Source organism: Photinus pyralis, unplaced genomic scaffold, assembly GCF_008802855.1.
Source record: "Photinus pyralis isolate 1611_PpyrPB1 unplaced genomic scaffold, Ppyr1.3 Ppyr1.4_LG6, whole genome shotgun sequence".
NCBI lineage: Eukaryota > Metazoa > Arthropoda > Insecta > Coleoptera > Lampyridae > Photinus > Photinus pyralis.
The window spans coordinates 22,436,984-22,457,246 of NW_022170663.1; the positions used below are offsets into that span (position 1 = coordinate 22,436,984).

Sequence of the window (20,263 nt, forward strand, 5' to 3'; positions counted from 1 at the left end):
TTCGAACGTATCAGGATTTTATCCACGCTAAAGAAAACGATTATTGTATACAGAAAATATGATAATATACTTGAGCAGTTGGGTAGGTGTTGAACAAGCACGCGTAAAAATATGACCGTATTCAGTCAAGGACAAATCAATTAAACGTGCCTCTATCATATTTTTCCCTGCGCCTAGATATTCCGGCGCGCATGCAACAATAACAAAAAAAGGGGATTGAACTTTGTCATCGGAATTCGAAATCATAAATAATTATCGCCCACAGTTGAAAAACAAAATAAAATCCGTGTACCGCCCATTTTTTGTATAAATAGCATCACCTGCAGGAGGACCGTTATTCTATTTATGTAAAATTAAAAGGTTGCTTTATTTTAAAAAAAAAACATCGTATATTTGGTGGAAGTTGAAAATTATCCAGGAAATTAAATCTCTGTTTTCCTAAAGATATCAACCTCTGGGCAATTTTTAAGCCATTTGTATTGCATGTATTTTTACCATTTATGAATCCATTAGAATTGGATTAGATAGAAAAAATCAGTTTCTCATTATGATTAATTTGGTGCGTCATTTTCACTTTACTCGTTAGTTAGGCGGGTGCCAATTGAAATTTAAAAAATATGACATTTGGCGAAGATCAATCAAAGATTCTCGTTTTTCGATAAAGTACTTTAAAAAAATATGTGAAAGTGGAAGAGGTCTTAGTCTGTGTCTCAATTCGAACCTATACGACGCCGACGTTACGATTTAGTTTCCCTAAAAAATTCAAAAACCGCTCAAATTTTGAGGAAAGTGAACGTGGAGGGTATAATATGTTACATAAAAGATCAGTAAGCATCAGACAAGTCATCAACAGACCTTACTCGTGCAAAACAAATGAACAATACGAATGGTGAAATCCTCAGAAGCAAAAAGAGACGGCACAACTATTTCACGAAGTTGTTGAATGAAGATAATAAAAAATAGGCAAGGCACAACCGAAAATGTAACGAGGGGAAATATGGGAGGCATTCAAGAAAGCAAGAAACGGTAAAACGACGAGTGTTTCAGCAAAAGTATGGAAAGCTTTTGCAGAAGAACGAATTAAGATGCGTATAGTAATTACAAAGAGGTTGATATTATTTCCGGGTTCTTGGTGTGGTTCGATGTATTAGATTTCTTTTAATTAAGCACAAAAAAATATTCCCACCGGCCCGATAATTAAATTTATCTTAGTAAACAATGTACTGAGTAATTCTAAAAAAGCAAATCATTCAATAACGCATTAAGACAACGCAGCTTAGCTTAATTCAGTCAGTACCTATCGCAGAAGGTAATTATCTCATCGATTCGAATATGAGATTATGGAAAGCCCACTAAATGCTTCGACTTCGCGCCGAACGTCCAAAGCCGTATTCAAACAAAACGCGGGCTTTTAAAAACAGCACGCATAAAAGAAAAAAGGCAGCAGTTACAACGCGCTGCTTATTTGGATGTCCATTAACGAATGGAAAATTTCCGATTTATGGTAAAAAGTACTTAATATTGGGGCAATTAGTGTAGCACTTCGTGTAACTAATGCGCGGTTCTGCTTTCTTTGGTCGCACTTCTCTAAATTATATTATAATCTATTGGTAGACATTGGTTCCCACGCTCTAATTATCACTTTCAATAGTTATTTTATCGCCCGAGTTAATTTGGTATTGTGGCAAACCTCAATATTCACAATTTCGACATTACCATTTGGTCCTGACAATTCTATACCACTAAATTCAACGCGTGTTCCATTCAGCAAACGCTCTTCGAGTTCAAACACTCGTCTCCCTCCGCGTGCTCCTATTACCACCGCCTTAACCTACACCTTATCTCACACTCATACTCCTTGGTAGCGTTGGGCAAAAAAATCGATTAATCGATTATAATCAAACGATAATCGATAATCGGGTTTGATTATTCTATTATTAATCGATTAATCGATTAATCGATTATTTGATTAATCGATTATTTGATTAATCGGGTATTTGATTAATCGATTGTTTGATTAATCGATTATTTGATTAATCGGTTATTTGATTAATCGATTGTTTGATTAATCAATTATTAAGTAAATTTTAATTTATTATTATTAGCTGGATCATCAGTTTACGCAAAAAGGAGCACTCACAGCTCACAAGTATTATTTTATTTTATAGCAGATGTTAAAACGTCACTTTAAGCAGCTAAAATGAATTAAGATTGTAGGTATCATCAAAACTAAAGCACACCTCATCTGAGAGTAAGCTGCCTAATCATTTATTTTTATTTATTTATTTTTATTTTTGACCTTCATTTTCAAATGGGCAGGGTTTCAGCCAAGGCTGTTCTACCAACCAACCCACTATGCATTTGCAAATATCCATGCCCGAACCCGGATTCGAACCAGGGACACTTTGTTGATTATTGATTAATCGATCTGCCTAATAATGAACGATTTGATGAAAAGAGTAATGGAATTATTTTTTATTTTTATTATTAAATAATTAACGTATTAATGCATACAAACAGATATTTATCACTCCTTGTATGTGACAATCGACTTTTGATTAAACAATTAGGTGATTAATCGATTATTTGATTAATCGATGATTTGATTAATCGATTATTTGAGTAAACGATTATTTGATTAAACGATTATTTGATTAATCGATTATTTGATTAATCGATTATTTGATTAATCGATTAATCAGTGTAATCGATTATTTTTCATAATCGATTATCGATTATTCAAATCCGTAATCGCCCAGCCCTACTCCTTGGTACAAACTCACGATAAAAATAGAACGTTAACGATGTCCTATCCGTTTTCTAACATTTACACGTCGAAGCGTCGAAGAAGATGCAGACAAGTGGGAAGCGGACCAGGGGGAAGTCTAGAAGAAGATGGATAGATTGGGGACGATGGACCGCACTCGGTGGAAGTAGAAATCAAGGAACAGCGACCCCTATGTATTAAGGATAGGTCTAGGATTTTAACAGCTGGTTACAGTATAGGAGTATAAAACCCTTATCCATACTAATTAAAACTGCAAAGCTAATTTTTTTCTAATAAACATCATTTGACTATCGCAATTGGCTGAATTCAAATGCAATTCCTTTCCTAAAAAACAAAAAATCTGGCACTTTCGTTTGAATTGATCAACTGCAGAGTGCAGACAATAATAAAATGATTGAATATATATCTTAAAGACAACCGATCGTTATTTTTGCACAAATCAAAAAAATTACTTTTCCTAAATTATAATGTTTTCTGGAATCGATGATTAATATGAGATTATCGCGACTATTAATTTATTTTTAAAGACCATCGGGTATGCATGCTACGATTTTCCGGTCCTTCAAAAAATTCTTCAGCCGTTTTTAAGTAAAAAGATTTTAGGAAAAAGGTTCAAAAATTAAGGTCAAGTTTCATGAGTGATCTACCTAAGAAGAATCCAGTTGGGTCTACCAGTAGGTTAGATTTGGCTTAATAATGGTAAAAACTAAAAAAAGTTTTAAATAATTTCCTGAAGGCTTTTACACAGACACTCAGCATCTCTATTTATATCACATAGAAAGGGAAATCGACGCAACTTGGGAGTGTCGTGTCTACTGTAAACTTAATAGCAACGCAGCATCTTACGTTAGTAATGTCATGTTCGCCTCGGCAAAAGGGAACTGCTACGTTAATGAGATCTGCTTCCATGGTAACAACCCACGTGATTTAGATGCGTACGTTTATGACAGGACCGCGCCTACCACGTATACAAAAAGATAAAAAGATATACATGGACAATTTGGAAAAATAACTGCTCCCATTACAGTACCCCCTTTTTGTTTTTAAGACCGCAGTACCTAATGAGATTTGAAAAACAACAAATTAAGAAACGAGAGCTGATCCCTAACATTAACTCTCAAAGGAAACTGATTACCCTTTAGATGTTGCGTGATCCGGTTCTACTAAGCAATCCAAAAAGCAAACTGTAATAACTCGACTGCTGATTATTAATCTTTAATTAATTCCACTATTGTAACTATAAATATTCAAGGGAACGAGTTACATACCTTTACCGACACTACCCATCTCTCTCGGCTCGTGTGCGTTTCGCTATTTATACCAAACTAGTAACGGAACCAACGCAACTTTGGAGTCTGGGGTCTGTTTTAAACAAATAGCAAAACCGCATCTTTTGTTTCTAATGCAGTTTTAACTCTTGGCAAAAGGGAAGTGCTACGTTAGTGACGTCTGCTGCCATGAAAACACACCACGCTAGATGCTAGTCTAGATCACAGACCATCAACGGATAGATAGGCATCTCTGTGTTAAAAAATTGGTAATTATAAACGTTACAAATGCCATCTATTCAACAGATAGGGTCATTAATATTTCAATACTCGGTTCATATCCAGGCTGTGTTTGATTGTAATCCCAGATACGTTCTGTACCACAGATCACATCGACATAACCACTAATTGACAATTACGCGGTAAATACAAAACCAGTTATCTGAAATAATGTCATATATTTAAACAGTCTGTTTAACTATTTAGTATCAGTTAAACAGTCAGTTTAAATAGTTTTATTACTTCACATACAATTATTAAATATTTACCACGATTGACAATTAGAAAGTATGTCGATCTGAAACAGTGACAATGCGAATGAACTTAAAGTACCTTCCGACCATTACCTTTACAAAATACCTAATAAAATGTAAACATTTTATGTAAATATCATCTGAGGTAGGTTGAATTATAAAGGTGGATAAATGTAGACTAATACAAATTAGGAAATGGTCTCATTTTTTTATTTTTTCGATTTCACCAAAAGTTAAGTCAAATTAACATGCTCTTAAATCATCTAAATCCTAACTAATAAAATTTTATAAATACAACAGCTCGTAATAAAAGAAATTGGACTGTTATAAAATAATCTTACATTTTTCTAGTAAATGCCAACTGAACTAAGTACTTAACTCTAAAAACGTTTTAATGGGTTGGCAAAAATTGGTTGACAAACATACAAAAGTTTACAGCCACAAATAGATAAAGGTAACATAGGCGTGCAGAGGCGCGACATGCAACTTAAAAGTAAAATTGAAAGACTAACAATATGAAAAATAAATTTAAGCAAAACTAGGCACAAACATCTATTGACAGCAATAAGACTAAAAAATCCCATACAACAGAATACGGTACAGTTCCAAGTTCGTTTTTGGGCTCTAATTTTTTGCCCAGATACTACAGCAACATTAAAATGAAATACGTAAAATGATTGTTGTAATTATAAATTCAAAACAAAAAAAAAACATAACACATACACGTATAAATCACAACATGCAATGCAACAATGCAAGAAGTGGTTCAGAATGCGCACGTTCACCTTGCGGTAAGTTAGGGTGCATCACAGTCTATTGAAATAAATTATTTTTTTCGAATTTTCAGAAATTTTTTATATGCTAAGTCCGTTAAACTGTCTAAATTCTTATAACTTAGTACCTTACCGCATAAAATATTGTTAATTATTTTAATATAATAATGCAAAACTATATTTAAAGTAATATTAAAAAAAAGTTCATTATTTACAATCCTATGTACATCACAAAACAATAGTCCGGCATCGTACTGCACCCTATCATGAACACAACTTTTTAAATTATATTTCGTTATGACTTGGGGTAAAACAGTAAACAACTGGGTGGCTAATTGATCAAAACAATGAATTGCCTTAATTGAAGGCTCAAATAATTGGCATCCCTCATACATTTTTAATCTAATTAGTTCATTAGGCTCCAACTCAATTGCAGCTTCCATTTCTATTTTACAATCTGTACACTGCACACGCTGATAAATTTTTCTCATAACATATCCAGCAACATATGCTGATGCCGTGTCATGCAATGTACTGTGTCTGGAATCAGACAATGGTGCGTAAATGGGCGATCTTACCAAAGCCAACGTCTGACCGCAATCTATTTTTTGCAATATAAATGACTTCAGTGTACTTAAAGCACCAACTGAGTCATCTTTTTCACAATTCGCCCCAAGGGAATGTGAGGACACCAAATTATTAATAATGAGAGATTTAGAAGACATTGTGAAAGATGCGCATGTGGGGTTTGTATTACGAACTCCATGACTCCGTATACATGAGAAGAAATTCTCAAGTGGGTCCTGGTTAAAATCTCTGGGTGCAATAAACCTAAAACCCTCACTTCTAAGTCTTTTCCATACATACATAAAATTTTGCAGTGTGGATACCCAATTTGATAGTGAAGGAGTTACAACAGAACGTTTTGTTTTGGCATCAACAAAACTCATTGAACGGATTACTGCAATAGCATCCTGCCAAAAACGCATATGGTGTGATTTGTTGCTTACAACGCATCGCAACTTCTTAATCGGACTGTATAATGTATGCCCATTGACACTATCAAACAGCTCATCAAAAAAAAGAAGCAGATCAGCTGTATCATGAGCAGCAGGGTCAAGATATTCGGGGTGATTTGGGTCACTTAGTTTCTGACTATATTTGGCCTTATTCCTAATTGCAACAGCAACAGTGAAACTAAATACCTGAGCACAGTGTTTCACTTTCATTTTCCTTATTTTTTCAGGAAAAACATGTTCGTCTGTTAATTTAGTAAAGGTACTAAACCTGCCGTCAAGTTTGTCAAGCTTATAAGTACTTATGATGTGTTTCCAAGAAGCCACTTTCTTCTTGCCGTCGTGAGTGAAGATCAAATCTTTAGTTAATAAAACATTTCTGATACCTTTAAGAAGATGTGGGCAATCAAAAATATGTACAATTTCCTTATTATCTATAATGTAACCTAAAAACTTATTTTCTATATTACTTTTTACACAGTTTTCATTAGTTTCTTTTAGAAGCTGTTTAATGGCAGCCGCATTTGTGGCACCTTGATCGCTTACTGTGGCAACAACAGTTAAACCACATTGAAAAATATGTGACAGTAAAACTTTTATCATTACAACTAAATCTGGAGTTTTCATAGTAAACTCGCAGTAACAAAAACAAATAGGTTGCTTCCATTTTCTGTGGATTCCTTTTAACATAAAAACCGTTGCGTGATCAGCAAATAAAGCCCTGCGTTCATTACCGCCCAAGTCCACAAATCCCTCAATGAAATCGCCTTTTTGATTGTAGTGAATCCCAGGTCGCAAAGATACTTCGTCAAACATTAAAATACAATATCGATCAAGCCTTTTCATTTTATGTACAATTTCTTGTAGATGTTCAAAAATGTGTACATTCAATCCACAATACAATGGTATTTGAGCCAACATTCTCTTTAAAGTTCTCGGTGATGGTAAAGCAAAAAAATTTGTCGATAAAAATCTATACAACTTTGGACCTTGCTTATAGGCAGAAATTGCAAAAATTTTATCATCCAAAGTAAACCTTCTACCTTTTGCTTTTAACTTTTGATTTTTCATTTGATTTAAAACAAAATTAAAAGTTGTTTTGTTCACGCACTTAAAAAGATAATGAAAATTCTTGTTGTTAGTGATAGCCTGATATTTTTTCTTTAAAGAAACGTGCCTTGCATCTAACTGTTTTACTTTCCTTTTATAATATTTAAGCAAACGGATCTGCTCCTGACAGTCTGATCCAATCCCTAAATATTGACGTTTATTTTTTCTTCGACAACCTAAAACAAAAAATTATTAATTTTAACTTTACCATCATGCCAATAAAATGCACAAATCTCAGTGTGACATATTCTCTTTTGTGTGCTAACATTTTCAGTTAAAATGATATAAAATTACAAGTGTTGAAGTATTGTAACTACCACAATATAATTACACCACTGTTGTTAAATTACTACTGCACATTTACTTATTAGTTTCGACATTAAACTTACGTTGAATAACAGTAGATCTTGGCGCCTTCGTCGAACAAAATTGGGATGTTGATGGTACAGCCTCATCACTTATTAATTGTATCCCCTCCAATTCATCAACATCCATTTGAATTGGTGCAATTATAGAAGCTGGTTTGGAGACAAATAATGTTCTCTCTACAGTTACCTTTCCATATGATTTAATGACTGGCGTAACTGAACCAACAGGTGAATCAAGAGAAGCTGATTGGCAGGCTAATGCGGCTACAAAACAAAATTATATTAGTGCAAAGAATAGGCCATATTAGTAAGTTCCCACCTCGAACACTTTCTGGTGTCTTAATAGCACATGTAGTGAAAGGCTGGTGAACATGCAAATATTCATCTCCAACGTACACTGAAATAAAGTAATATAAAATCAAAAAGTACGCTTCAGTGGCAAAGAACTTACAGGGTAAATGTAATGTTGGCAATGCTCCACGAATCAACCTATTATTTGAAATGCATCTCTCATCAAAATGTATGTCACAAATTTTATACCAGCTTAAACTTTGAGGTTTCACTGTAAATAGTTTGTCGTTACCAATCCGCTGTAACCACACATTCCGAATGTACTCCGTGAGGGGAAAACTAAATCTGTTAAAAAAAATTAATCCTAGTTAGATTGTTGACAAGGAATAGATTGCAATTACCTTCTACTTCCACTGTTTATACAGTTAGGAACACAACAGGATCGGGTTTGAGTTGACATTTTCAGTATTATATACTTATTAAACACAAGTATACACCAGCTTAAGGTAAAACACAAATAAAATAACGTCTATTTCGCTTTTGAGGAAAAAACAACAGAAAACACAACGTACATATAAAACACGTGCACGTAACAAATAACAATTTGCAAATGGGCAAAGCGTAAACATCCGGTCACGGACCATCAACGGACCCGTGTCGGATTAACAGACATCTACATGGCACGTGACTGGTAAAGTTCCATGATAATTGAATAGTTTGCCTATCGGTCTCTCAGGTGGCAGCACAATTTCACTGACCAAACACGCGATTTAAAGTGTCACCCCCCTGGTCTAGATGCGTTGGTTTTTTGTTCGCCTGTTCGTCAGTCGATCTGTCCGAGTAAGAGATGAAATTTTAACAGTGGAAAATGATAGAGAGCTCGTTAATAATTCCGTGTTAGATACGAATCTAACTTATTAATTTTGTATATAACAATGACACTTAGCTTTGTAATTAAATGAAAGTGTAGTAAATTACAAGAAAATTATGATCGGTAAAGGTTGAGTCGCCAGGAATTGGGCAAAAAAAACATTCTCGACTCGTAAGTACCGTCTATTTCATAAGATGTTATTACATTATCTTCAATAAGTCGTTAAAATAACGATAAATGTTACAAAACAAGTTTAGTGTACATAATGCGATTAACAGCCAAAAGCGAGGCCAAAAGTGTCGCGTTGACTGTTCGTTAAAAATGAGTTTCCAGGAATTTTGTCCGATTTGGCCCACGCGTATCTCATTCCAATAGAAATTAATTCAATAGCAACGAGTAATTACTTTCTGAAATAGAAAACAACTGAACAGGAATGGGAACTGCATTTTTTCAATGAATCGGTTCGAAACCCCATACCGAAAAACCGTGATAAATCTCATTTCTAAAGGGCCTTTCAATTTTACATTCGTTTATTTGACTGATGAGGTTTTAGGGTCAAACTTTTCTTTAACCTTTTAATCCCCTTGATAGGATTACAGAAAAGTCCGCATAAAACAAATTTATACATTGAAATTCATCGCGAAATCGGAAACTCGTGAAGGGGATTAGGAATGTATAGGTTTGGTACTCCATCTTAACGTCAATATGCGACCTACTTTCAAAATTTCAATTATATTGAGAAGCTCTCTCTGTCCGCCGAAAAAAATGTCGGTAGTGCGTTCTGTAAATGCTGTAAGCGTTTAGAAGAGATTAAATACTTGCTTTTAGAGTATATCTAAGATGAATTGGAAACGGGAATCAAGTACTAAGTGGATGGGCGTTTCAAGAAGCGATACGGCCAGTGATTCAGAATATGCTATAACTTCTGAAGTCGACGAGGGGGAAACTAATACATCTTTAACAAATGTCAACTTGTTTGAAGTTTCAAATACAGATAAACATTGCAGCGTAAACGAGATCGTTAACGACGAAATGCTTTTGAATTATAATTAATAAACTATCGTCCTAGGAATTAATCACGTTTGATTTAGCACGACATCTTGTGAAAATGCTAGAATTTTAATAAAGGACTGAAGGCAGGCGGAAAGTTGCAGCAAAACTTCTTGTTGTCTAATTAAGTAGTAAGAATGACGAATGCAAATTCCAGAAATGAATTCGTTCACTGCAATGCGATTTCGCAAAAATGGCCGCTAAGTTAATTAATATCTTTGTTGATTGGTATGACATCCAGGGTTCATGACTATTGCCATTAGTTTGATACAAATTCAATTTACTTGTAAGGAGCAGTATCTCGAAAAAAAAAAGGTCGTTAACTTTGCCAATTGCCAATTACTGCAGCTTGTACGTGCATTTGATGTACGCATTGTTGGGGCACTGATGAATCGCGATTTGCTGGAGCTTTTTAAGGATTAGACGATTTATAGCGTATAATTAATCTACAAAATATTCACATCGTCTTCCTCCCAATTATTTCGTACTTGAGATTGGCGAGGAGTTGTAGACTGAACCACATATGAAAAGATCGCTTTCAGGATTTTTTTTATCAAGGCCCCTTCGGTCCGGATAATCGAAACTTCCGTCACTCCCGTTCGTATCCAAAGCGTAGATTGTCTGGGCAAACTGTAGAATTAAAAATTTCGCTCGTTAAGAACGTAGGGCGTCTTTGTTACGAAACTATCCGCTTTTAAGAATGAGAGCGCGCCGTATTAAAAGCAAGGGTAATTTGGTAATTGGTGTATCCTAGCAACACCCTTGTGGAAGAGTTTTATCTCTTTTAACTACAGGCAGACGGGATAGTTACACATCAGTCAGGCAAATCTCCTGCCTCATAATGGCACTTTTTTCTCGATCATAAACTGTATTTTCCCGATTTTAAATTTGCTGTTTTATTGTCTGCAGGGACACCCTTTATGTGTTACGATTTTCTCCGTCTTATTCCACTAGTCTTCTAAATGATCCTTCTGCTTCAAACCGTCATTTTAACATTGTTCCAACACTTCCAGTTACGACAAACAGTTCCGCTCTCCTATTTTTTGGCCGTCGCACATTACACTAGGTGTCAATCTGGTTTTCCGTTGCCGTATTTCTTCGAGTCACTAGGACGACGAAGCTTATTTAAAATCATAAAACTGAGCGTCTGAGTAAGACGACAACTCGCACATTGATCTCTACGAACCACCTCTTGAACCAATAGGAATGATCACCGTTGTGATTCGTGAAGTTAGGAATAGTATCTCCATCCATCGTGTGTGTTAATTTAAACCGTAATTTTCCGTAATGTTATTCAATCGACGGCTAGCTCTCTGTAATGATTAGCTTGCTAGACTTTGCTAAGTAAAATCGAACTGATTCCTACCTTATTTGTAAGTAGTTTAAACTACCCTCTAGTCGTCCAGCTTTGGAAATACTGGTTTGCCCTCTAATTAGAATTCTAGGAAATGGAAGTTGCCTCATGGAAATTAAACTCGTAGCGAAAGGAAGCTTTTTCTGATCTCAAATAGTTGATTAAAATAGTATATTAAGATACAAGTGTATAATCAAGTCTTTAAAGCACGCGCAACGAGTTTAAGGGCACGACGCAAAGCGGATACACGTGTATCTTATAGTATTTTTTATTATACCTGCAGTATAATTTAAAAATAGGAAATACAATGAAGTCATATGGACGTTATACTCGAATACATGTCTAATTAAGTGGGCTGGGTGTTCGTAATTTCACGATTGCCATGGAAATGTCACTTGACGTTTGCTTATAAAAATCATCGTCTTGGTAAATTAAACGATTTCCATTGAAAAAAATAATACACCGTCCATTAAATCGGTTGTTGTAAACAAACGTTGGTAGGTGTAAAATCCAACTCCAGTAAAGCCTATTATAAAGAATATGAAAAGTTGTTTCCATGGATGAATAGGAAGTTACTTACGAATACGGTCTTAAATTAATCAATAATGCTGGCATATATGAAGGAAATGTCAAAGGTATTTAAATCTTCTATATTTTGGTGCATTCATTCAAAACTTCAAAGCAATGATTAAAAAGTGGAACAGATTTGGAAGCATACCCTAAATTACGCGCGTTTGTGAAAGCTTCAACCAAAGGATAGGTACAAAAGCCAAAGAAATGTTCTGCATTTACAGAAAGCGACTTAGGAAGATTTTTTATTTCACCCAGATGACAGTTTCAAAAGTCATACTTGAAGTATCGTTACTTAGCAACTTTAAAGCACGTGTGTTTTAAAGGCCTTTTTTCGCACGCATTTGAGTGTTTAAAACTGAGATTGTGATTCAGGTATAATAAAAAAGAGTATTATTTCCACCCCAATACAAGATAAGCGGGTTTTGGAATGCGTAATTTCATTATCAAATACCCTTATAGGAGCGTGACTTCCCGCTAGGTGGTTAATCAAATCTCTATTTCCTTTCTCCGCTCGCCTCTCTTAATTCACGCCCCAAAATTGCACTTTATTAATGTACCCGGCCATTTTTAATCATTAGGGAGGTTAAAAAATGACATCGAATCAGGGTATAGAGGGTGTTCCATTTAAAAAATCAGCTGTGTATTGACACCGTAAAAAGGACACCCTGTACATTCAAAAATAATTTCTGTAGATGCACAGCCATCTATAGTTGACATTTGCTCAAAAGGTTTTTTGATATTTTTTACCAGATGTGAGCTAGGAAAGATCGATTCACTATTGCAGGACCCTGTAGTAGGACGCGCGCAAACACAAAGTCCAATTTTTCGATTTTAATTATACGGGGTGCGTTGAGTTTTTTTAATGAAAAAAAAACGCCTTGGATATTCTTATTGTACAATGTACAGTGTATTTTCGACATTTTTCTTCATAATTGTTAGTGGTATCAAAGAAGTAATGTGCTCCTTTTGAGTTAAACTAAAAATGCTGAAGTCAAAATTTTGAAACATTCGCTAGCTTAAAACAAATTGCCAATTTCAGAATGACCCTATATTTTTTTTACTTGAGAAATACACAAAAATGTTTAATATAAAAGTTTTCTTATAATGATTGATGAATAAATCTACCGTTTTCAAAATAAGTATACGAGGGTCAGGTAAAAAAGTTATCGGACCCCTCATTTTTTAAAAAACACGCTATGTATTTTAATCGAAAAAGAGAACATATTAAATTCTTTTCTCTGAAATATAACACCAAGGATATTAAAAAGATTTGAATAAATTAAAAAAAGTTTAAATGATTAAAAAAACACACACACAAACATTTCAATAAGATTATTGATTTTTTAAAATTGTTCTAACATCTTTTTTGAATTTTTTAGATCAAAACCGATTTAATACATTCAGATCTCAGCTCATTAGGCTATTAAGAACCCATTTTAGGTTCCCTGAGTAAGTAAAACAGCGTGCTATCTTGACCTCGCCGATTGCATTTAAATTCCAATTCCAAAGGATTAACGAATTTTGTAATGGGGATGCGGTCAATTAAGTAAGCATAATTAACGATTGACATTTAAGCGCTCTTAAAAAACTTGAATTTTGACACCGGTCCCGTATTTTTAAAACGTCTGGGAAGGACGTTAATTAAAAAAGTTTTAATTTTCGCCAGGGGTCAGAGTATCTAAGCTGTTCAACCAAAAAGTCATATTTCAAAAGGGTAGAGTGGTAACGTAGAATGTCCAAACCGGATGTGAAGTAACAATATCAAGATGGCGATTTGAGTATCCCATGGACATATACAAATGGACTGCGCGTGCTAATACTATGAGCGGATACTGCAGGTGAGAGAGAAGAGACAACTAAGAGGCGAACTATTTCTATCGCGCTTCTGTTGGTCGAATACAATCAACATTGCTGTGGCAGTGCGACTAAACACAAGCGCGATAGAGAGAGCTTACCTCTTAATTATCCCTTCTCGCTCAACTGCCGTATTCACGCTTAGCATTGGCACGCTTTAAGCAATCGTTATATTGATTCGGTCGAGTATGGGAGCCAGAGCTTCGAGGCAAACTTATATAAGGTAAACGCAACCATTTTAGATTGCGTAACAATTGTTTCTTTACCGGAAAGCTTCAAGTAAAAAACGTGCCGCAAGTTCCATTAAATTTATTGCTGGGTGCATTTTAAATGCGTTACGAGTCGCCCTTCGTGTAATAAATATCCGGGAATATTGCGAAGCGTTACCGTATTAATGCGTGAGCGAAGATTTGTTCGTTTTTTCCATATTTATTGTTTTTGCACTTAAATAAATTGTTGCCACGCTAGCGTTGGGGTCCAAGGTGCATAACATTTCCGTTGTGCTATTTTTTAGAGGGCATGATACCTTAAAAACCACAGTAATTAAAGTGATGGGCATAGTTTATGCGAAGTGCTAATAACATAAATAAAACGGCAACAGGTAAAAAGGATAAACACAATTAATTCTTGCTTTTGTCAGCTCCGTATACGGTTCATTTTGTAACGTAGTAAAAATGTATAATCTAACCATAGATACGTAACGATAACCTTGTATTGGTGTCTTTCTTCTTCTTATAATTTAAACGTAAGGAAGCTAAAAGAGAAGTAGGAATATAAAGTCGCGGTGTAGAATTATAATTTTATTTCAGATATAAATAAAGTTATGTGCTGCATTACCTATTGTATATTCGGGATGAGTAAATCAAACGGGTCATTGTGGTTAAAATAAGAGCACAATGAGAGAGTTAAATATTCTATCGTTACCAAATGCTGAATGAGAGCGGAACGATAGCGCAGAGTAGGTATTTCTATAATTCATCGTTGTAAGATAAAGTGCTTAGTGGGTATTAACACAAGACCTATAAATGAGTGCAAATAGTGGGACAGCAGCATTCGATAAACGGACGAAGGCTTTCGCGAGAAGACAACAAGAACAACATTTCCACGGCGTAACACCTACTAGGATTCTATAGTCGGTCCGTGCATTTGAATTTTCATTGAAAGCAGTAACCAGAGAATTTCTGGTGCACAAATATTAAAGGAATTTATAAACAATTAAACTAACGAGTTGTAGTATTGCCGGTTTTCAAAAATTAAGAACCGTTTCATACGTTAATACAAATGATTATTAATCCCTTTACCCTTTTCCTTAACGAGGCCAGAAGAGAACTGCTGACTGACAGCTAGTCTGAGCACTTTTTACACAGGCTTCTCTGCATGTAAAAATTTTAAAAAAACCCAATGTTTATGGAAATTGGAAAATCATTAGGCCGATTGTCAAAACAGAGTGGTTGGGGGCGGTTGGGGATATGCTTGTGGATATAATTTGTCCGTTACTGTAGTTTTTTCAATGAACTATCACTCTTGGGGATTAATTAAGATAGTTCCCTTATAATCTGTTATAATCCTGTTACATTTTTCAATTGCGTGTTTTTTAACGACCTGCACCTGTGTATGCATCCAATTTTCCAAATCGAAATAGCAATTCGCATCTGTATTTAAATAGATAAATCAGGATCTAGCAAATTCATAGCTTCATTAATCAAATGCAGTTCGTATGAATGTTTTAATTACAGAATGTGACGCCAACATCATGAAAGGAAATTGGCAGCTCTGAGGTTAGGGGATGGAAAAAAAATGATAAAAGGGGACCCCTTTTCTAATCTCGTAATAAAATTGACGGCAGCGGAAACGTCTACGGCGCAATTAGCAGAATCTGATTATCGAAAATGGCATATTCTTTGGCTAGAAACCGATAGCGGTCGCACTTTCCGAGCCCGTACATACACATTAGGGTCGAACGAAATGGCTAACAAACAACACTGTAAAACTAGATCAAGCTCCCAATGACCAGTAGCGATTGCCACAAAATTAAATCAGGCTTATCAGCGCGGCCGTAGCGCACCTAGCGGCATACGCCAGAGCAAATCCGGTGGTCTTTGTGGTATACGGCAATAAACCTCGTGAAACTGAAACATGGTTTCCCTTGAACAAAGACATTGTGCGTGTTATCATAGTACTGCACGCGAATGTGAAGCACCGCATTAGCGACCGGAAATACCTTGCTCAATGAAAGGATTTTGGGGTTAACATATGGTCCACGCTAACAGAATACATTAACGGATTACTAAATCTAAGCCATCAAGTTCGATTGCCATTTTATTTAAAAGCGTCCGCAATTAAACATTTTTTATTTCCACTGCATTTTCGCCACGTACGTTCTTTATCGCCGCTTTCCAAATGAAACTACATTGCGAAGGCCCGGCGCTTCCATCTGTAAATGTTTTTCGAGAATTTCCAACGCTCAATTGTTTTTCACTTTATGAGCTCACTCTGTGGATGCCGTTGAGAAAGTAAATCCAGAGATATTTGGCGCATATGCACAAACCGATGTTTCTAATAAACTAGTTTTAAGTTAAAGAAATTTATGGAAAAATGGACAGAGAAATTTAGTAGCAATGGTATAATCTGAATATTTGCATGAAAATTTTTAATATTTCAAAGGAGTTTCCCGAATCGTCCTAAGGAAACTACCCAAAATTTATGAAAAGGATTCTAAGACGTCTTTGATAACTGATTCTAGGACAGTCTTTAAGAGTACCACTACTTCGAGGAAGGTTTCTTAGGTGTTTGACCAGAATTTTAAGAAAGGCCCTAAAAAAGAAAAGAAGTAATTAGAAACATTCTTAAAAGACCAACGTTTAAAAGGCATTTTCAAATGTAATCAATATTCGTGTATGAATTCTGTTAGGAGAAGGTAATAGGTCTTCCATTTCAATTCAATATTAAGTACCAGAAGTCTTCTAATTGAGTTAAATATTTAAATTTTGGTTTTCAAATTGTGCATAAAGGAAGCATAATATGTTACGTCAAACTTGTGGAGAAAAAGCCACGTTTTCTTCTACAATTCAACACGGATTTCGACATTCTGAGTAATAAAAATCAGAATACGTAACCGCATAGGTGAATAAATATATACATATACATATACGGTAACAGGCTTTCTATGCAGCGTAAAGCCTCGCATTTGTGGTATGGAAACATGCTGCTGCAACGGTTCCATTGAACTGCAGGGGCTACTTCGCAGAATTTCATTGATATAAAATTTGTTGCGGTGGTTATTATAACTATTGCACTGACGCCGCAAATAAATTATATATATTTTTCGCCCCGAGCGTTGAAACTTATCATTCTCGACTAAAACTAGAGCGACCGTTCTAGAAAGGTAATTCACCAGAAGCGTTCGCTCTAGAACGATGATGCGATGTTGACATTAGATATTAAGCTAAGCTTCCTTAGCGTCAATAGGGGATTTGTCTCTCCTTTATAAGAAAAATTCCTTTTCCACATTGTGGACCTTTGTTGCAACGTCTCGAGAAATTTAAAATATACAAGAATATCGATACGATCTGTAAATATAAAAGAGAGGAAACAAACATAAGGTTTATACTACGCCTTGGGCACTACGTAGAAAAATAAACTTTTCAAAGCAACATTTTTCAAAGACAAGTTGCAGCAGGCTTTGCATATAAAGAAATCCTTACAAGCGCACAGTTTTGATCTTAGATTAAACTAACAGATAACTTCGAAGACTGAGGAAACGGAACGATATTGCTTTAAAATATAAGCTCTTAAAAAACGTTTTATGGTCCGAATGAAGTTTTAGTAATTAAAAATAAGAAGGGGGGGATTAATCGCATCCTGCACGTGCCAGATTACTAAAGTCAACAGTCTCTCAGCTAACTTCGTTAAATGAGTATTTAAAATGTTAATATTAGATTCATAGGGTAGCGCGATTAGAAGTTTTTTTCCAGCAGAGCTGTTTACTTATCTTGTCTGTTGCTCGACGAAATATTTACGAATCTTTTCTATTTTGTCCTCATACGGTTACAGTTCTAGTCCGTAATTTACATTATGTTACATTCAGTAAGTCGTAGTAACTTGAGGTTACACTGATGGAAATCAAAGTGCCAGATTACAGGACTGACGCTATAAAATGTTTTTTTTTCTACAAATTATGACAGATAAAAGTTGCCCCCTTCAGAGTTGTTCTGTAATGGTAGTTCACAGTTCGAGATTATCCGTTTCCGTTGGTCCGTTTTTAATAAGCATGAGGTTATGTTTGTTACATTGACAGTGTTTGTCTATTACGTTCTTCACGTTGATAATCAGATAGCAGTGTTCTTACTTCTACGTAATGGGTGTAGTACCAAATAAAATTTAGGTTAATTTAGGTTATGGTTACACCTTGTAAACGTACGATGTGGACGGATCGCTATGAACCAAAACAAGACGTATTATCTGTTTGACGGATCAACGGAGAGCTATAAACCTACCTTAAAACGCGTTCCGCCGGAGAAATTAAAACACGGTACGCGGTCAAGGATGAATTGATTCAGCGCGCTAATATAATTTTACACAAAGAACTATTGTTAAAATTTGGAATGAACTTTGTCGTTAAAAATCGTGACGATAAAATTATGATAAACTTACGCATGTCTATTTTACTAATGAACAATGGAAAAATACAGAATATCTTTTTTTATACACAACTGGAAAACTAAAAATTCATATATTTAACTGGTAATAGTTTATTATCCGGGGGGTAACACCGATTTCAATCAAATTTCACAGGGGTCAAGAGGGGGGTCCCACGATACTAAAAAACCATACCAAACCCACCGCAATTGTTTATAACAAATAATAGCTAATAACAAATTTTATACAATGTTCCGTTACAAAAATTAAGGTGGCGCTGTGTGTAAATAAATCAATAATCTGATTATTCGTGTGCGCAGGTGCAATTCCTACCCAGCGGCCACCGCGTTACAGACGCCATTTCTGTTTGCACCTGCTGAAGAAAACAGGCGCTTTACTTTCGCTTCGTTTATCGTTAGTATTCTGCTTTTTTAAAATATAATACACCTCTTTTTCAGATTTATGTCACCTCGAACGGGACCTTATTTCTTTTTTGCAGGATCATCTGGTGCTTCCCGGACCCGTCGCCTGCCCCAGGTGTAAGAAGGATTGCTACCTTGCACTAGAAGACACCCGACTTCGTTTTAGATGCGAGCGTCAGGTGAAAGTATCGAAAACTAGGAAGACTAAAAAGTGCTCGTTCTCTGTTACAGCCGAGGGATCCCATCTGGATGTCCTGACCGGGTGTTGATTCGTTGCGTGCTGGCTCATGGTTCACCATCCGAAGAAGAGGTTTTATCATGGAAGAGCTGCACGTTTCGTCCAGGACATTCATCGACTGGAGCAGTTTCTGTCGAGAGGTATGTATGCATTATTTAACACGTCGTTCTGTTCTTTTAGGTGGAGAAGGAGTCACCGCTAACATCGGCAAGAGGAAGTACAACCGTAGGAGAAGAATCGAAGGCCAGTGGACCTTCGGAGGGTATGACCGAGGCTCGGGAAGGTTTTTATCATTCCAGTTCCGGATCGAACGATGGATACCTTGCTTGACCTTATACGCGAGCACATACGATCTCGTACGTAGCAGACTGCTGCGATGCTTATTTTTACCTTTATCATGTATTTTTATTTAATAAAATAAGTGTGGTTATATGTATATTTATTACACACTTTACCTAGCCAAATTAGCGGTGTTCGGAATAGGTTAAAGAAGTTTTCTCAAGAACATTCTCTAGGTTAAAGGTTTTTTTAAAAACCTCTCCTAAAATTTGCATTGAGCAAGTACAAATTCACCTTTAAAATCCACGCTTTATGTGTGTAAAAAACAGGTGTGCTTAAGAAGTTGCCTACTTGCTTAGGTTAAAAGTTTTATTAAGAAATCACCTATATCGCCATTAATTACAAAAGTAGCTATATTAAGCTAATAAAGATATTTCACTTTGATCTGTGCCTATAGGTCGGGAAGAGGATTTCGCAATTAGACATCTTACATTAAAATTTTTGAAAAATGAACGCATCCGCCACCTATTGCGCAATAGGTGAAGTTTTTTCCTGCTACCACGACATTTGCAATCTTTTTTAGCGCATTTCCACAAAAATAAAAAAAAAATGCGCTATTGTGGCCACTTTGTCCGTCCGTCCGTCCGCTAACTTTGCGACGCTACTAGTTTTTTATCTTAAGAGCTATTGTTCTACTTTTTTTGCTATTTGGTTCGTTATGGTGTCGAGTCTTGTACCAAGGAAGGAATTTTTTCTGTACCGCTTACAAAAAAAAGTTATTGTAAAAAAAACAAAAAACCGTTTTTTACATGTTCCATAATTTTACACTTTTGCCGT

General features: G+C 35.5%; 1 long non-coding RNA gene across 1 annotated transcript; it reads left to right on the plus strand.

Moving 5' to 3' along the window:
• Window positions 1–18,650: 18,650 nt before the first annotated feature.
• On the plus strand, window positions 18,651–19,577 carry LOC116173075. Its single transcript, XR_004145856.1, has 2 exons — window positions 18,651–18,901; window positions 18,946–19,577. It is a non-coding gene; the product is annotated as an uncharacterized LOC116173075 (long non-coding RNA).
• Window positions 19,578–20,263: the final 686 nt, after the last annotated feature.